This window comes from Bactrocera oleae, chromosome 4 (assembly GCF_042242935.1).
Source record: "Bactrocera oleae isolate idBacOlea1 chromosome 4, idBacOlea1, whole genome shotgun sequence".
Lineage (NCBI taxonomy): Eukaryota > Metazoa > Arthropoda > Insecta > Diptera > Tephritidae > Bactrocera > Bactrocera oleae.
Window position 1 is genome coordinate 19470936 of NC_091538.1, and position 16706 is coordinate 19487641.

General features: G+C 32.5%; 1 protein-coding gene across 1 annotated transcript in view; it reads left to right on the forward strand.

Moving 5' to 3' along the window:
- Nucleotides 1-16706, forward strand: part of pcs (SH3 domain-binding protein parcas) — a 41136-nt gene that overhangs the window by 1796 nt on the left and 22634 nt on the right. The window lies entirely within an intron of this gene.

A 16706-nucleotide genomic window follows, 5' to 3' on the forward strand; every position in this document is an offset into this window, starting at 1 on the left:
TTGCGTAGAGAACTTCTAGTAGTACCCGTTCACACATGTACGTACATATGTATGTATTTGTTTTTATGCCAATATAACATTGCTATAATATTGCTCTGTACATTGTTCATATTATGATCGTTGTATTTAGATATATCGATATTTGTGAAATTTGTTTCACATTCCAGAATTGGTTTTATATATGTATATTACGCAAGCGAAATTTAAATTTGTTTCTACTTTAATTCGTGGTGTGTGCGTGCATATATTTACTTAATTTCGTAGCTATCATTCTATTTATAATAACGTATTCAAACGCAAATTGAAAATTCCTTCTTGTTAAGGTATGTGCAGGCCAACCTACTTCAAAATTTGTGTGTTGCCCTTTTATGAGTGGACTGACTCTTGTCACCGCATGTTTAATATGAATGTATTTTTAGTACTCTCCTTCTTTGATTATTTTATTTTTTCTATTTCTGATGTCCGTGATGGTTCCATTGGGTGCATTTGACAAGTGGAACACTCATGTGTCTGCCAACGTAGAAAATGACTGAAAGTAAAATGTATTTTTTATTTGGTGCCTAAGCACAAAGGCAATTACATATCTAAATTTTCATTAAAAAACGTGTCAATGTTGCCTGTTAGAATAAAAATCTGTATTTTTCACACCGTCAATTGTTTGTTTTTTAGAACAAATACTAAAACCTCTGTCGTCAGTTTAGAACGTGTTGAATTAAAAATACAACTTTTTTATTTTAATTGCGCTTTAGCAGCTTACTTATATATGAAAATTATGGGTCCAAATTCTTTTTTTTTTTTGTATCGGAAATATTTTAATGTTAATGTACACCTATGAACGCCACTAAAGACAATTTCTTGAAGAAAAAAGCCATACGAGCGGAATATAGAGTCGATAGGATTACGCTGACCCGTCCCGTGAAAAAAGTTTTCGACCATTTCACGGATATTTCTACCGTCAGTGATGTTGATTTGTATAAATGCATCCACACATTCCGTCGAACATGGTATGGTTGTTAACTCTTCAATCTACAATCAATATTTTTGTTTTTAGCGTAATTCTTTCTATATCTGGGAGTATTATCATAATGATGATGATGAAAGTAGAGTCATTGATTTATAACAACTTGTTCTTTACTTGTTTTACTCTCGAAGTGTTTCTATTAATTGCAATTTTCGTTTTCCATACAATTCTGAGTGATTCACTTCGATTTTTCTGATTTTCATCAGTAGTTGACTGGTGGTTCACAACCCAGTCGCTTTTTTAAAACAGTCAAAAATCACGTCCTTCGAAAATTGGCTGTAGAAATTTACCGAACCATCAAAACACAAATCTCTTCAAATAAAAATATTGCGTGTTATATTCAGCTTTCAAACGTTGTCTTGCATTCTTTGATATCTTTGTTCTATAAAAAGTTGCAGATCAAAAACAAAACGAGGTTCAAAACCCAGCCCTCTCCCCAATTTTTCTGAAAAAATGTGTATTTAGAATTAAATCTAGTTGAGAGTTTCATTTAGCGGGTTTTTTAACTCATCATATTTACACAAACCCTTTATGACCAGTAATTTACTGTGTAAATTCTCAGCTGTTTTTATATTTCATTTTAAAGATAACGCTGTTGAATAGTTTAAGTTGCTGCGGTAATTTAGCAAGTAAAGTTTTATTTCAATTGTAAATCGCTTTTAACGTACATAAATCAGATCCAAGTCAATATTTTCTTTTAAGGGGTATATGTACATATGTACATATATTCTAATATTTCCTTCCAATTTTGGGTTCTTGCTAGATTGCACGAAATGCAAAAATTCTATACCAAATTATCCCTTGCAAAAAAAGAAATGACAGCGAAATGTATGTGTGTATATGTATGCAATATGACAGCTGGTCCTGGGATGCATTGGTTTTGCTACGCCTAATTCCACGAATATTAACATGGGTTTTGGTGTGACACAATGTGCAGCCATTGCAAAGCTTTGCAGACGTGCAATCGATGCACCGTGCATGGGTTTTGCAATAGTTAAAGAAACCGCTAATGTAAGTATGTGCATTTCCAAAAAAATTCTATGAAATTACGACCTTACCTCCCCTTTTTATACACCTTGAAGCTGAATGATGTGGTGTCTGAATAAATATAATCAACTGAGTCTACAGACAACTTCACGACCGTGAATTCCAATAAAATTTTTTCTATTATATCAGCTGTATTTTATAAAAGTTAATTCTGTTGTATATTAAGCAATAACAATTTATATCACAAATAATCTAGTATTTAACATATTTTGCACAATTTTTCGTGCTAACAATTTCATTCAGCGCTTTTATATATGATTCAGCACGTTTGAAATTTGCAAAAAAAAAATTTGCATTCAAAGCGTTAAATTGATTTAATTTTGCACCAAAATAATTCTATACAAATTTCATTAAAATTATTTGAATTCAGCTCGGCTGGACAATTTGAAATAAACATATATATTATTATTTTATTAAAAGGTGCACTTAATGTCTCAATAACTAGTATCTATATTTTATTGAAGTTAATTTTTGTTGACAAATTTAAATTCTGACCGTATATTAAGAGTTATGGGGTTATACCTTTTTCAAATCAGCAAAGTATAAAAATATTTAAAAAAAACTTATTACATACACTGTTTTTTCTAATAATATTTTGAATCTATGGTTAAGAAATATTTTATGTCTATATGGCTATATTTTTATTATTACATATCTAAACTGCACTTTACAGTTGTTGTATATATTTTATTTGAATATATGGTAAGCAAACGACCAATTTACTATTACTATTTAAAAATGCATTTTCTAAAACCTAATTCAGCTAATTTTTTAGTGTTATATTTTATTATTGAAAAATGGAAAGGAATCGAATTCAGCTCAGCTTGAACCCATGGTATTTTATTTAATGGATGTATATTCAGCTGTATTAATTTCATTACGCTTTTCCAAACCTCATTATGCAAACAAGACAAATACATTAACCTCTGCTTTGGGTGGATGGATTTTATGTACGTACATAAATATCCGAATTTCCCTGAATACGAGTATAATGACCTGCTATAATAAATTTCACACGTCCTTATATATATTTGGTTCGACACAAAAATCTGTTATTTATTGCTTACATTGTCACTTATGCTCAATGTCATAGCGTTTTCAACAAACTACTTTTGTTTTATTACCGTTATTTACATTAAATTCGTTCGACGGCATAAGTTTGGATTTCCACTTTTATGGATTTCCAATCACACTTCTTTTCCGACGCATTCTGATGACCTTTCCCTTTCTACAACCCATTCCTTGACATAGATTTGCGGCCATTTACGGCCTCTGTGAGTAGGTATAATTATACATACTATATTATATACCATATATGTATATGTGTATATATATGTAACTATATTTTAATTACTTTCTTAAGTCAATCATAAGTAAAACGTTTCAACGATTGCTTATAATAATAAAATTTTAAATAGATACATATTGTATGGTATGTATGTATGTATAAATATTTACGTGCGTGCTTAACAAAAGTTAATCGCTGGCAGAAGTCACACGTTAAATATTGAAAAATCATTGTAATGTGAGTAGTTAATCAGATGCTTGCCATTGTGCGCTCGAGATTTTCACACGCCTTAATGATATGCTTCCATTAGTAACTATTTATATATATTATAAATATATATGTATGTATGTCTGTGAGTACATTTAGTCAACTCACTCTGAGCATTCTTTCCCCTACTGCTATTGCAAATGTTCCTATATTCATCAGTGAAATTCTTAAATATAATAAGTATAAAGTTAAGCTGAATGTAATAAAGTTGCGCTGAATTAGTGAAATAGTGATCAAATGACATTTCGCTTTCAAATATATAAAGTTGAATTAAATATTGATGAATAAAACCTATGTAGCTGTATTTACAATTGCCAAATGTTTTAGCACATAAAAACCGTATTTCTTTTTAAGCAATAATTTTGCTAAATATAATATTATATTTTGCTGTTGAATTACATTTTTATACTCTTATATTCAAATAGCAAACTAATTATTTAAATTAGATGAGCTGATTTGAATTTTAGCGAGCTGAATCGCTTATTCAGCTCAAAGTGTTTGACTAATAATTAAATCAATATGAGCTGAATTACTAGTAAGTGCATAAAATTTAAAAAAATTCGGCTTTTTTGGTTTTTTAATCTTATCTTATTCTACAGCACTATACGTTACCTTAATTAACAAATGAGAAATTGCCTGAGATCTTCAGCTTAATTAAAAAAGCAAAACTCCTGCATGAATTCAATCATACGTTAATATTGCATAGATATTTGATAATTTCAAAAAATACACATTCCTTGAATCAAACGTAGACTCTTACTAGCAATCGTACCGCTTTGTTCTCTATAGAGATTCTCTTGTCATTATTTGTTTTGTTGTCGAAACAGGTTTCGGATGATATATTCTTATTGACATTTGCTAAAAAGAATGCAAAAAATTGTAGCAACCAAACAAAGTGAAATATTTTGTCGTTCGTAACAATTCCATGAAATGTGATGCGTATAATTACTCGATGACTACATACAGAAATTGTTCGACTACCTGTTCGTATAAGGTATTTAAGGATTTTGTAGGAAGTGATGTCAGACTCAAACTCAATTATGTCTCGAAAAATGTGAAGACGCTTCAGGATGAGTAGCGGGTGTCCTTGCTGTGTGTCCTAGCACACAAGAATTTCATATAATATTCGTAGAAGGCTGTCACTAACAGACTTTGCAGGCTAGACAAGCCGCCGTTAGTGGAATGTGTGGGACACGAGACGTCGGCATGAGTGCGGCTCTTGCACGCTATTTAAATATAATAGCTATTTTGTTGTTATTGTGAAGAAAACTCTCACCAGCCCACTGCTGGCTTACAATTGGGGGCGTATTTGGTTGCTAATTTTTGTACACCCTCTGCATATGTTTACCTTGAATTTGTTTGTATCACGCTATCGTTTGCCGGGCAACCACAACGTGACGTAAAACAACTTGTGTTGCTATAGTTACAAATGCTTGTGCCACGAAACGTGCGTAACTCGCCTTTTTTTCTCGCGTATGTAGGTGAAAGCGATTATTTGGTTTTGATGTTAATCACTTAATTTTGAGTTGTAAATCAAAACATCTCACATATACTTTTTTTACAGCTAACATTTTTATGCAGCTTAGCGGATTTTTGGCTGAGAATAAAATTCTTTCAGCGCATGTTGAAGTTGAAAGTAGGTAGTAGATTTAGCTCAAGTTTCTAAGTTCGATATTTGAGCTTTTTACTATTCAGCTCTATTAATTTATATAAAGATCACAATACATGTATGAACTATAATAAATATAAGATATATAGTTGTCATAAATATAATATAAATTTAAATTAATTCAGCTCTGTTTAAAGTCAGCGCAATAAAATCTTATTCAAAATAAGTTATTAGTCAGCAATAATAAAAAGCGCTACCTGCTCCCTATATTAATCAGCTTAACTGTGCGTAAATATGTATGTGGTGCGTATAAACTTAATCTCTGTTAGCAATTTAAACACGTAATTTCATATAAAACCTAGAATCACAACATGTTTACCACATTCATTCAGAGTTTATCGCATTAAATAATAATTTGCGTAAATAACTCTATAAAGGGTAAATGAAACATATTTAGCTTCTTGCTTATAAAGCTGAATTGAACATTATTAGTTGTTTTTAAATCTTCTTGATTTGTTTAGCTACTTTTGCATATTTCTTAACTCAACTTTTAACCTTATTATGCTCGTGTAATAAACTTTTATCATGTGTGATTGAACTATTGCAAGTTTTAAAATTTTTTTACAGGTAAAAATTTACTATAGATTGTCACATGATTGTCGCGAAATTTGTTCTCTGTGCTGTTGGTGATAAAAGTAAAACGTATGGTATGTGTACATACATACATACCATTGTGCATATATATGTGCGGCACGTAGTAGTTGTAACAAAACTTATACTATTGTTTACGTACGTCATATTGTCTACAAAGATAAAAATAAGTACGGTAATAAATACTATTGGCTGCTCTGGCTCTTATATTTTATAAGTATTTATAGATTAGCGATTATTCCAACCTTTTTTTTAAATCTCCACTGTAATGCAATGAATTTATATGATTTACTGCATTTATTTCTATTACAAAATATAACAAAGTGTAGAATTTGTACAAGTATTTGAATTATATCAATAATTCGACTACTATATTATGCGTCACCTTTAATGCCGCAGAATTTTGATTTGCATGCATTCCGCAGCGCTAAACATCAGTGCTGAATAACTTTTGAGGTGTCACATACACATAAACATTTTATACATACATAATTTTGTTTAGGCAATTAGATATTTAATATTTGATATATCAATTAATTGCATTTGTATATTTTTTCTACTTGCAGGTATTGTTACATACTTCAAATACTCCAGGGTTATACAAAACCACAATTTTCTTATCTTTTCGTAAGTGCGAGTATTGTACATTGATAGTGATTATTTTACACAAAGTGCTAAATATTTTAACTGTTGTTTTTTATGTCTCAGCTGAAAACCAGGTAGAATACCCACTGAAAATAATTAGTCACAACAAATTTAGGTGATTAATTTTATTTGGTTATACATATGTGTGTGGGGGTGTCTTATTGACATATCTAGTAAATTTGTATTGTCATTTTCGGTTATTTTTCTCTATTCCTGTGGTATTTATTTTCTAAAAAGTGAGTTAAACAATATATTAACCCAAAAAAATAAATTTAGAGAATTCTGTTAACGTTTGGTATATTGTGAAGTGAGAAAAATTTTTCAAAAATATTAAATTTTGTAGGTAATTATAGTTAGTTCAGAAGTATTAGAATTTAACTTTTCAATATTTATTTAAACACAATCTATTGTATTTTTAAGAAAATAACTGTAGTTGTTTATTCAGCTTAGCTGAATTGATGTCAGTTTTGAGTATTTCAATCATTTTGATAAAAGCATATTGCAAATGCTTATTCAGCTCAGCTGAATTTGATTATAATTTCGTTTTTGAAATATTTTATTTTTTGATAAGTTGTTGAGCTTAAATCTACGTTGTTTATAAACACAATAATTGTCCGTCATTTAAAAATTTCTCTATTTCACACTTGCAGCAAATTATAGTTTGAAACTCGTTTCTTATTTCCACTGCGCTGATTTCCTTATTAGCATATAATGTGGCATATGAATCACTTAGTTTATAATATAAAATCAAAACAACAAAATTAGTTATGAATGCAATCAATTGCCGTCAATATTACACCTGGTACATGTGACCGCCAAATTCCTTTACTTTTACTCATTTGCTGCAGGTGGTTTGTTTTTTTATGATTTCTTTTACCATTACTCTCAAAATTATTTTCACAAATCTCGACTACAATTTCCGGCTATTTTCCTTGCAAACTTCAGGGCAGCTGCTTCCTGTCCTTGTTGTAACTTTTTTGTTCAATTCAAATTACTTTTCGTTTTTACTGTTTTTCAATTGCTTTTTCGGTCGATATTTCCTACAACGTCTCTATATTTTCGCAAAATTTTTAGTTTTTTTTTCTTCTTGCCAGATTACATATCATTTGCAATTGTTTGTAATTTTATTTTAATTTACGTTGTATTTTTCATTTTTATGTGCCCAACATTAATTGATATATGTATATGTATATGTTGACCCTTATCAATTTGCACACTTTATTCGTTGTCATGTCAACCATACATATTCGTATATGTATAGTTTTTTTTCTTTTTCACAAAGGTTTATATTTGCATAAGCACGTCTATCTAACGTTTTTTCAACCCTGATGTTTAGTTTGAATCAACTTTTAAATAATAAATATTATATATGCATGTAATATATATGTAATCTTGTGCAGATATAAAAAATTCCGCTTTGTATTTGTTTCAAGATTCCTTCTCGATACTGAAATTCTTAGTCATTATTTCTGCTTTTGAATAAGAAGGAATAATCTGTCAAGTGACAGTTGTTGTCAAATTTGACATATCTGTCTAGCACCCTTTCAGTACGTTAAGGATGTACTGGTTTTAATTTCTTTTATTTTATCGAAATTTGAAATCATAAACCTCATATTGTTGCACCCTATAAAAAATACATTAATATTCATTAATTTTTTCATTTTATTGTCTCTTACAATATACCCACTCACATTCATACATAGGTATATGTATAGTTGCAAACATGTGATGACCGGCGCGCTCTACCTTTGTTTACCATTCATTCATTAATGCTTTTCTGTGCAAATAAGCCGATATTACTTGTTTTGTCATCGCACAAATTTATGATGCATAACGCGATTTGTAACGATTTGTTGTAAACTTAATGCAAAATAGTTGTGAATTTGTAAATCAAATAATTAACCAATCGTCTGTGCAATATTTTCTTGTAGCAATGTATAAAAATAGTCATCAGCGTTGTTGGCGGAAAATTTTCATGAATTGCTTTAAAATGTGTTTTGAAGTTAATTTAGCAGCCGATTAGTTACCATATTGGACATAAAGTTAGTGTAATATTCTGCTGAATTAAATTCAGCTCCGCTGAATAGCATAGGAATTGAAATTTTATTAAATTTTAAATGTTGCATTGCGTTTAAATATTCTAAAACTACTTTGCTAAATGTCAACACCGTTTAAAAATAAACTAAAACATAAATTGAAAAATAATTTGTTACATTTAAAGCAAGTTTTTTTATAGCACAAAGATTGCAACGAATTTAAAGTCAGTTACATCCAAGTATTTCAAGGATGTGCCTTTAAATACACATAGCTCATGCCGAATTATTATAATGTGTTTAATTTATATTTTTAAATTGCTGCGTTTATAATGTCAATATTAAATTATTACTTTCAGTTGCATTAATTACACTTTAACGTAATGAAGTACACTGTTCATTACACGCAATTTTCAAAAGATTCGTTTTAGTCTAAAACCAAATAAACAAAAAATAAACGCAGATTACAGTGTGCCGTACTATACGCTCTATTCAGTATAGGTTTTTAAATTATTATGCAGTCATTTGCTCACATATTCTGAAATTTTTGCTTAATAAAGTAAATATTTGAACACTCAATTCAGCGCGCTGAATTTTACAAACTTGTTTTAAGTTCAAATTTAAGTATATACTGTGCTTTTTGGTTCAGTAATCTTCTATACTCTAAAGCGTATGCCAAAATATCGCTTCAAAACAGTTTTATTCAATTCAGACGCGCTGAATAGCATTTAAAACGATTAGAAACTGTTCTTAATCTGTTATTTTTCTACAAACTTATTTTTGTTTCTTCAAACTTATATTAGTTTGGTGCAAAAAAGTAAAATTAAAAGAAAAAATTAACTAAAATTGTATTATATTTAATTCTAATTGCTTAAAGGTCAAATAAGCTGAATTGAACTTAAATTCAAGTCATTTGTGCTCTTACCCTCCCTTTTACAATTTTATCTCACAGACATTGCCGCTGAATTGTCTACATTTGCGGCAATCACGTATATATATTAAGGCATCAGTATGTCCCACCTCTCATCCTTATTCACCAAGCAGCAACGAATTCAGTTTGTAAGTGCTTGAAAGTAATCACTTTAAGTACATTGACTGAAGAAAATGGTTATCGAATGAATTTGTCTATTTCATGTCCGCCTACATATTTGTTTGGACACAGATGTACCAACGATTTATGTACATATGTATGAACATTCGATTATATAGGCAAACTGGGCAGACAAGCAAACGACGATTTGTATACATTTTAAATTACTTGTGTTTTTTGCGTGAATAAAAAAAATGTTGTAACTTCACCTACTAATCATGAATCTATTTCAGGCTCGGTTGCTGTAACGGTGGTGTATATACATACACACATATATATGTCTCTGTGTGTTTTTGTTGCGGTCATCTTTGCTTAATATGCGGTTTCTTGCAAGTCGTTTGGAAGTTGGTGCTTGGTTAATAGATATACACATTTCTCTGCTATGTCATACCATATCCGCATTATGTGGCAGCCGCCACAGCAGCAATAAAAAGTAAACTTTGCACTGCAAGTGTTTAACCCTTTTCTTCAATGTGTTGTTTTAGTATGCTCCGACGATTTAAATTACACTGACACTTTCCGGTTACTTTCTAGTAATGACATAATCTCCCAACCTGGCTGTGGCCACTTGTGCCGCTCATGTTGATGTGACGCACTGATGCGTAAGAGTTTTTTTTTTCATTTCACTAATAATATTACTAACTTAACACCGTCGGCTATGTACTTGTATTAATTAAACTTTATTTTTATGATAATCCACATTTTTGTTTACTACCATTACGTAGTTCGTAATTTGGGGTGGTTTTATAAATATTTTTGTTTTAACAATTTCTTTAGGTATTTGTTTATAATACTTCTCCCCTTCTATGTATGTTTGTTTCACACTTTCGTAGTTACCAGTCCTTTTTTGCGGTCAATATCGTTTTAATTGGTTTATTACGTGTACACATTTTGCTCAACCAGGCGGCAATATGGTGCGTGAAGAAGTGCAGCTTTAAAAGTAGGTCGAGTTCGTTTGGGAGAAATATATAAAAAATAAGTTCGGATGTAACCGAACATTTTATACTCTCGCAAAGTCAAATGGTATACTCGTTTGAGATTTCTTTATATATTTTAATAATTAGAAGTAGGAACTGTTGCCTCAGTTATTTACATTCACAGTCAAATGAATTAGAGCAATTTGTAAACTAAATTTACCCAAATTATGAGAAATCGTTCTTGTGTTTTGTTGTATACGCTCATACAAGTAATTGATTTTATATAAAATGCATTACAACTGTATTGAGGAGTAGGAGAAGAAATCGTTTTTTGACAATGAATAAAATTTTGTATTTATTATATCGATATTATTATACATGTTTAGCTTAAAAATAAAAAATTTTAGCAACTTTAAAAATTATATTATTATAGTAATTTGTATATAATATTTGCAACATTAAACATACATTTTTATAGAGATTCTTATACTATTTAATTTCTATCATATATTTAGCCATAATGATGTCTTACATACTACATATTTATTTTAGTACTAAGTAGCACCAAAATACTCACCACTTTCACTTGTTTCCGAATAAAAAAAAGCACAAATTTGATATAAAATGTATAAAGGATTTTCCAACTTGAAATTTTATTATTCTTTGAAAATATAAGGTTGTTTAAAAATGATGTGAAAAAACGATATATTTCCGGGGTGGCACAGAACAGGATTCGGATGATGCGTATACGACGGCGATCGATCGAAAAAAGGGCCGTATCCAGTCGTCGATCCCTTTTGTTGGTTGGGTAGAGTGGTGAGATCGTGGGTGTGTTGGTGGTGTGGTGTGTGTTGGTATCCCTCGGTGAATTGTGTAAAGTTGTATGTATTGGTGTGTGGTGGAGTGGATGGTATTGTGTGGTGTGTTGGAATGTATCAGTGTTGCTTGTGAAGTGGTGTGTGGTGCTTGCGCAGGGATGTTTGCTAAGAAGGCTTATAGCTCATTTAGCCATCCCGGCCCCCCTAGGCGAATGTTTCGCCTAAGAGTCGTTGCGCTGTTGCAGCGTTGCTACAACGTTGCTCAGTCCCGTAGAGCGGCGATATTGCGGCCTAAAGTGCCGGCGCATCATCGGTGCTTCGTTTCGGTGGCTCCTTAATCGGGACACAGGAGGGGCTGCTGGTCGTCGGTGCTGTATTGCCCGAGTAGATAGTGGTTGTCTACTTGGAGGGCGGCGCGGGGCAGGCGGCCGACCGATGTCACGTCTCGGGTTGCGATGGAGCAACGTATGATGCAACCTGCCGCATATTTGGCACAGATTGACGGACGTGCACTCCTGAGTGTCATGTGCCGCTGTCAAGCAATTGAGACAATGCCCATGAGCCTGGGCAATTTGCTGGCGTTGCATCGGTTGCATGCCTCTAAAAATGTTGCAGTGTTGTAGTCGGTGAGGGCGGCGGCAAATGATGCACCGGACGCGCTGCGGTTCCCTGTTTGCTGTTGGTGACGGTCGCGCGCTACTTCGAGGAGCGGCTGTAGGAGCGGTTGCAGTTACAGATCGGGGCGCTGGAGTAACCCCAGGTCGCGGCACATTGATAGCCGACCGAATAGCAGGCGTTGGCATAGGTGCATCTGCGTCCATAGTTATCTATGTAGAAAAGATTATTGGGCTTTATAAAGTTTTAAGATATAAGTTGAAATTGGCATTCTACAACTCTTGGTAGCATGAAGGGGTCGTCATATTGATCGACTCGTTAGTTTGTATACTTATATACTTATATATACGGATTGTTGTCGAGTTTGCGAGTTATTGTCTTTTCGTTTTTTTTTAGTCGATTTATTGAAACGGTTATGAATTGCGTTTTCGGGATTATGATCGGTTTATCGTTTATAATTTGCTTTTTCGTTTATATCTGCGGTTGGTAGAAAGCACAGCTTCACGAGCGGTCTGGTTAGCGTTCCGCTTTGGGTACGGAGATCAACTACTCTTATATGACCGTCGGAGCCATAATGTAGCTTTTCTATGCGACCAAGCCGCCATTTGGTAGGGGGATTCATCATGAATAATGACACAATCTCCAAGCTTCGGCGCCTTTTCTGGAGCTTTCCAGCGGTACCTCTTGTGGAGGTCCTTTAGATAATCTTCTTTCCATCGGCGACTAAAATTGTGATGGAGAATTTTGATTCTCTCCCATCGGTTTAATAAGGATAGCGACTCCACGTCTGGCTCAGGTATGGCCAGAATGGGTGCTCCTTTGAGAAAATGCCCAGGAGTTAGGGCGGTGAAATCGGAGGGATCTTGCGAGAGGATTGTGATTGGCCGTGAATTGAGTACGGCTTCAATTCGAATTAATAAGGTCGAGAATTCTTCATAATTAAACTTGTAGTTTCCAGCTACTTTTTTGAAGTGGGATTTGAAGCTTCTTACAGCTGATTCCCATAAACCACCCATATGAGGAGCGCTTGGGGGGATAAACTGCCAATTAATGCTTTGGGGTGCGTACTTCTGTACAATCTCAGGTGAGACTTGTTGGATAAAGTCCACAAACTGTTTCTCAGTGGCTCTTTTGGCTCCAATAAACGTTTTGCCGTTGTCACTCATTATTTTTGAAGGAAAACCACGCCGTCCGACGAAGCGAGCGAATGCCGCGAGAAAAGCCTCTGTCGTCAGATTTGTACATAGCTCAAGGTGAACAGCTTTTGTCGTAAAACAAATAAAAACTGCCACATAGCCTTTCATTAAAGTGGGATATCTTAACATTGAAGCCTTTATCTGGAAAGGCCCAGCAAAATCGACACCTGTTGTTGTGAAGGGCAGAGCAAAGTTGCAGCGTTCAGGTGGAAGTGCTGCCATTATCTGCGTTCGCATTTTTTACTTGTACGTTGTGCAAACTTTGCACATGTAAACGCACTTCTTTATTTGAGGCTTAAGACGGGGAATATAAAACTCTTGGCGGACTATTTGTTGCATGAGGCGGTGCTCGGCATTTAAATTGTCTTAATTAGATTATTTACATATTGTTCTTAAAATTGTCTTAAAAACTACTGTCAAAATTTCTATACCATTTTAATTCGATTATATTTGAAAAAAAGAAAAAACTCAAAACTATTGAACTAAGTCTGAAAACTTTATAGCAGTGTTCTGTCTCAAAAGTAATTGCATTAACATGGGAGTGATCCATGTTTGGAAATTGCTTTGTTTTATGAGCGTGGCAGTGGTCCGATTATGCCCATATGCAATACCATCCGTCTTATGGTACCAAGAAATATATGAACAGTTTCATAAAGATATCTTATTTTTACTCAAGATACAACTTGCACAGACGGACGGACGGACAGACAGCCCGGATTTGAACTCGTCTCTTCGTCCTGATCAATTATATATGTATATATAACCCTATATCTATCTCAATTAGTTTTAGGTGATACAAACAACCGTTACGTGAACAAAACTATATACTCTGTAGCAACATGTGGCAGAGTATAAAAATTATTATTCGAAGCAAAAAATCAGAGAAGCAAATATCAAGTATTTTTAAAATCGACTTTCGGTAAAATTCAAGTAGAAAACAGCAGTAGTTCTCTAAATATTTGGAAAAATTAATAACGCAAATTAAAAACCTATTCAGCGCAACAACAATCGAATTTAATATTTTAAAATTAAAAAAATAGTTTAATTATCATTATTAATTTTTTTACTGCCCTTAAAATTGATTCAGCTCAGCACAATTAGGTAAATTTTTCAATTTTAATTTCAACGGTTTTAGCTTTTATTCAGCACTGTTTTCAAATTTTTTCGTACCTCATATAACGGATCCTCAGTTTGTTTTTAATACATTCATTTATTAACTTTCATTTATGTACTTTTTTTTAGCATCTATAAAATGGCGTAATAATTCTTGCTAATAACAATATGAATGTAAATTTCCTACAAGACAATGAGCTTTGCAATTAAAATTGTTTTACTTTCATTGACTTATAAAGTTCAAAAGAAAAAACAAGTTTGACTTAAAATCGTCAAACTTCAATCGTTAATATCTTTTAAACGGTTAGGTTTACGAAAAAATTATCGTAATAAGCATTTTGGGAAAAGCATTCAATTTCCTACAAGATCCACATAGCGAAATATTTTTTCAAATAGTTGGACGCTAGATTTAAATTTTTCTATCTGAAAATAAGGAAAAATTGAAAACTGGAATGCGGAGATCCTTTCCGTTACAATTAAGAGATCATGCTTGGAGAAACTTTAATAGAGGTGTCGTATCAAACAATTTTTCAGAGTGCCTTCATATTAATTTTTATGTGTGCACATATATGTACATAAGTACTTATCCAATTAAAACTTCATCATTTAGCAACAGTCCAAAATGAGTCCTACTTATTCTGCCATCGGCAATGCGGTAAGAGTAATTTAAAGACAAAAATACTTTATAATTGGAACTAGAGCAAGAGGCAGGTGAGCATAAACGAGTATTTACTTGTGTACGAATCATTTACCACACTTAAACATGTCCATGAACACATACTGGAGAATACATAGACGTGTAATTATCTATTCCAAATTACCTAAGCGAAATTCATATCTTGGTCACACCTTAAAAGTCACCTCAAAATGCCTATTGTCATGTAGTACTTAACAAAAACGTGCTATCGCCCCGTGCACACAATTTTTCGTCCTGACGAAAATAGCCTTCGCTGTTTGTTTTGCTTAACTTAAATGAAGACCATAAAGCTTAATACTACATGGTAATAAAGCTATGACGGTTCTCGTACACTATATAGACACCCTGTATACATTATTATACTAAATAAAAGTATGTACGTACTAGTTCTTTCCTTTCTCATACTTCCAACGCTTCAACTTACATCGTCAACTTAGGCAAATGAGTGATTAAAGAAATACGAATAACGGACGTTAATCGTCATGAACATCAGAAAGGAAACTAGGTCATTTAGCTGGCTGGGCTCTTTAAAATATGCAACATTTAATTTCTTTTAACAAACTATTATGGAAATGTTGTGATCCTTGAGAAAGTATTCGTAGCAGTTCTTTGTGGAGTTTCGCCTTTGATAGCTTTATATTTTTGTTTTTAAAATTATGTAATGCATACAAACAAATGCTTTACTTTGACGTTTACAAATTCAGCTTTGCTGAATTGCTGTTAAACTATGCTGAATTGCTTCTATTGCATAATTAAAATTGCGCACAGACTAGAAAACTTAAGGAAAAAGGTCGTTAGCAATTACTTGAAATAGCAGCTGATGCAAATTGCATACATCTTCTTTTTTTAAGTGTTATCCCAACGGTTTTTTTATAATTTTTTTTAATAATTTTAATTGTTAACTTTTTAATTGTGTTATTACCAATTCATTCGCTGAATTGGCACTTTATGGGCTAAATTTAATTTAATTTTTAATGAATGCGCTAAATGGTTCGCATAATTTATATTTGTACTCAATACTATAATGAAATAGTATTTCGTAAAAGCTGAATAACATACTAACTCCTACACCACCGCAAATATTAAAGATATATTATGTTTCTAGAAAATTTCGTAAAACTTTTACCTATTTGTTTTTTACTTATAGGTATGCAGATTATATCTGATGGAAACGCGCTAAGTTGTCCTAAAGAATATATAGTACATGGTGATGTTATGGTGACATGTTTTTTAGTTTTCTAAATGTGTAGCAATGCCAAATTTGCATTTTTCGGGTCTTTAAAAAATGAAGTGAGCGTTAAGATACAAATGTGTTGGTAGGAAACAGTTGTTGTGAACGAGCCTTAATTTTTTTCTGTTTCGTTGCCATGACATCTGTCAAACATATTCAATAACCTTACAGTCATTGAACACACAACAACATATTTTTCATTGTGTTGAAAATGTCAAATTTTGTACCGGAAAGTTATTTGCGGAAAGCATTATTATACCCTGACCAGAGAAGCTGCTCATTTGTCGGAACGGCCGATATCGGACCACTATAGCATATAGCTGCCATACAAACTGAACGATCGGAGTAAAATGTTGGCATAGAAAACTTTTTTATTTGACGAGGTATCTACGAAATTGGGCACGAGTTATTATTTATGGCAGCAATGTATTCTCTGCAGAAATTGTTTAGATCAGATCACTATATCAT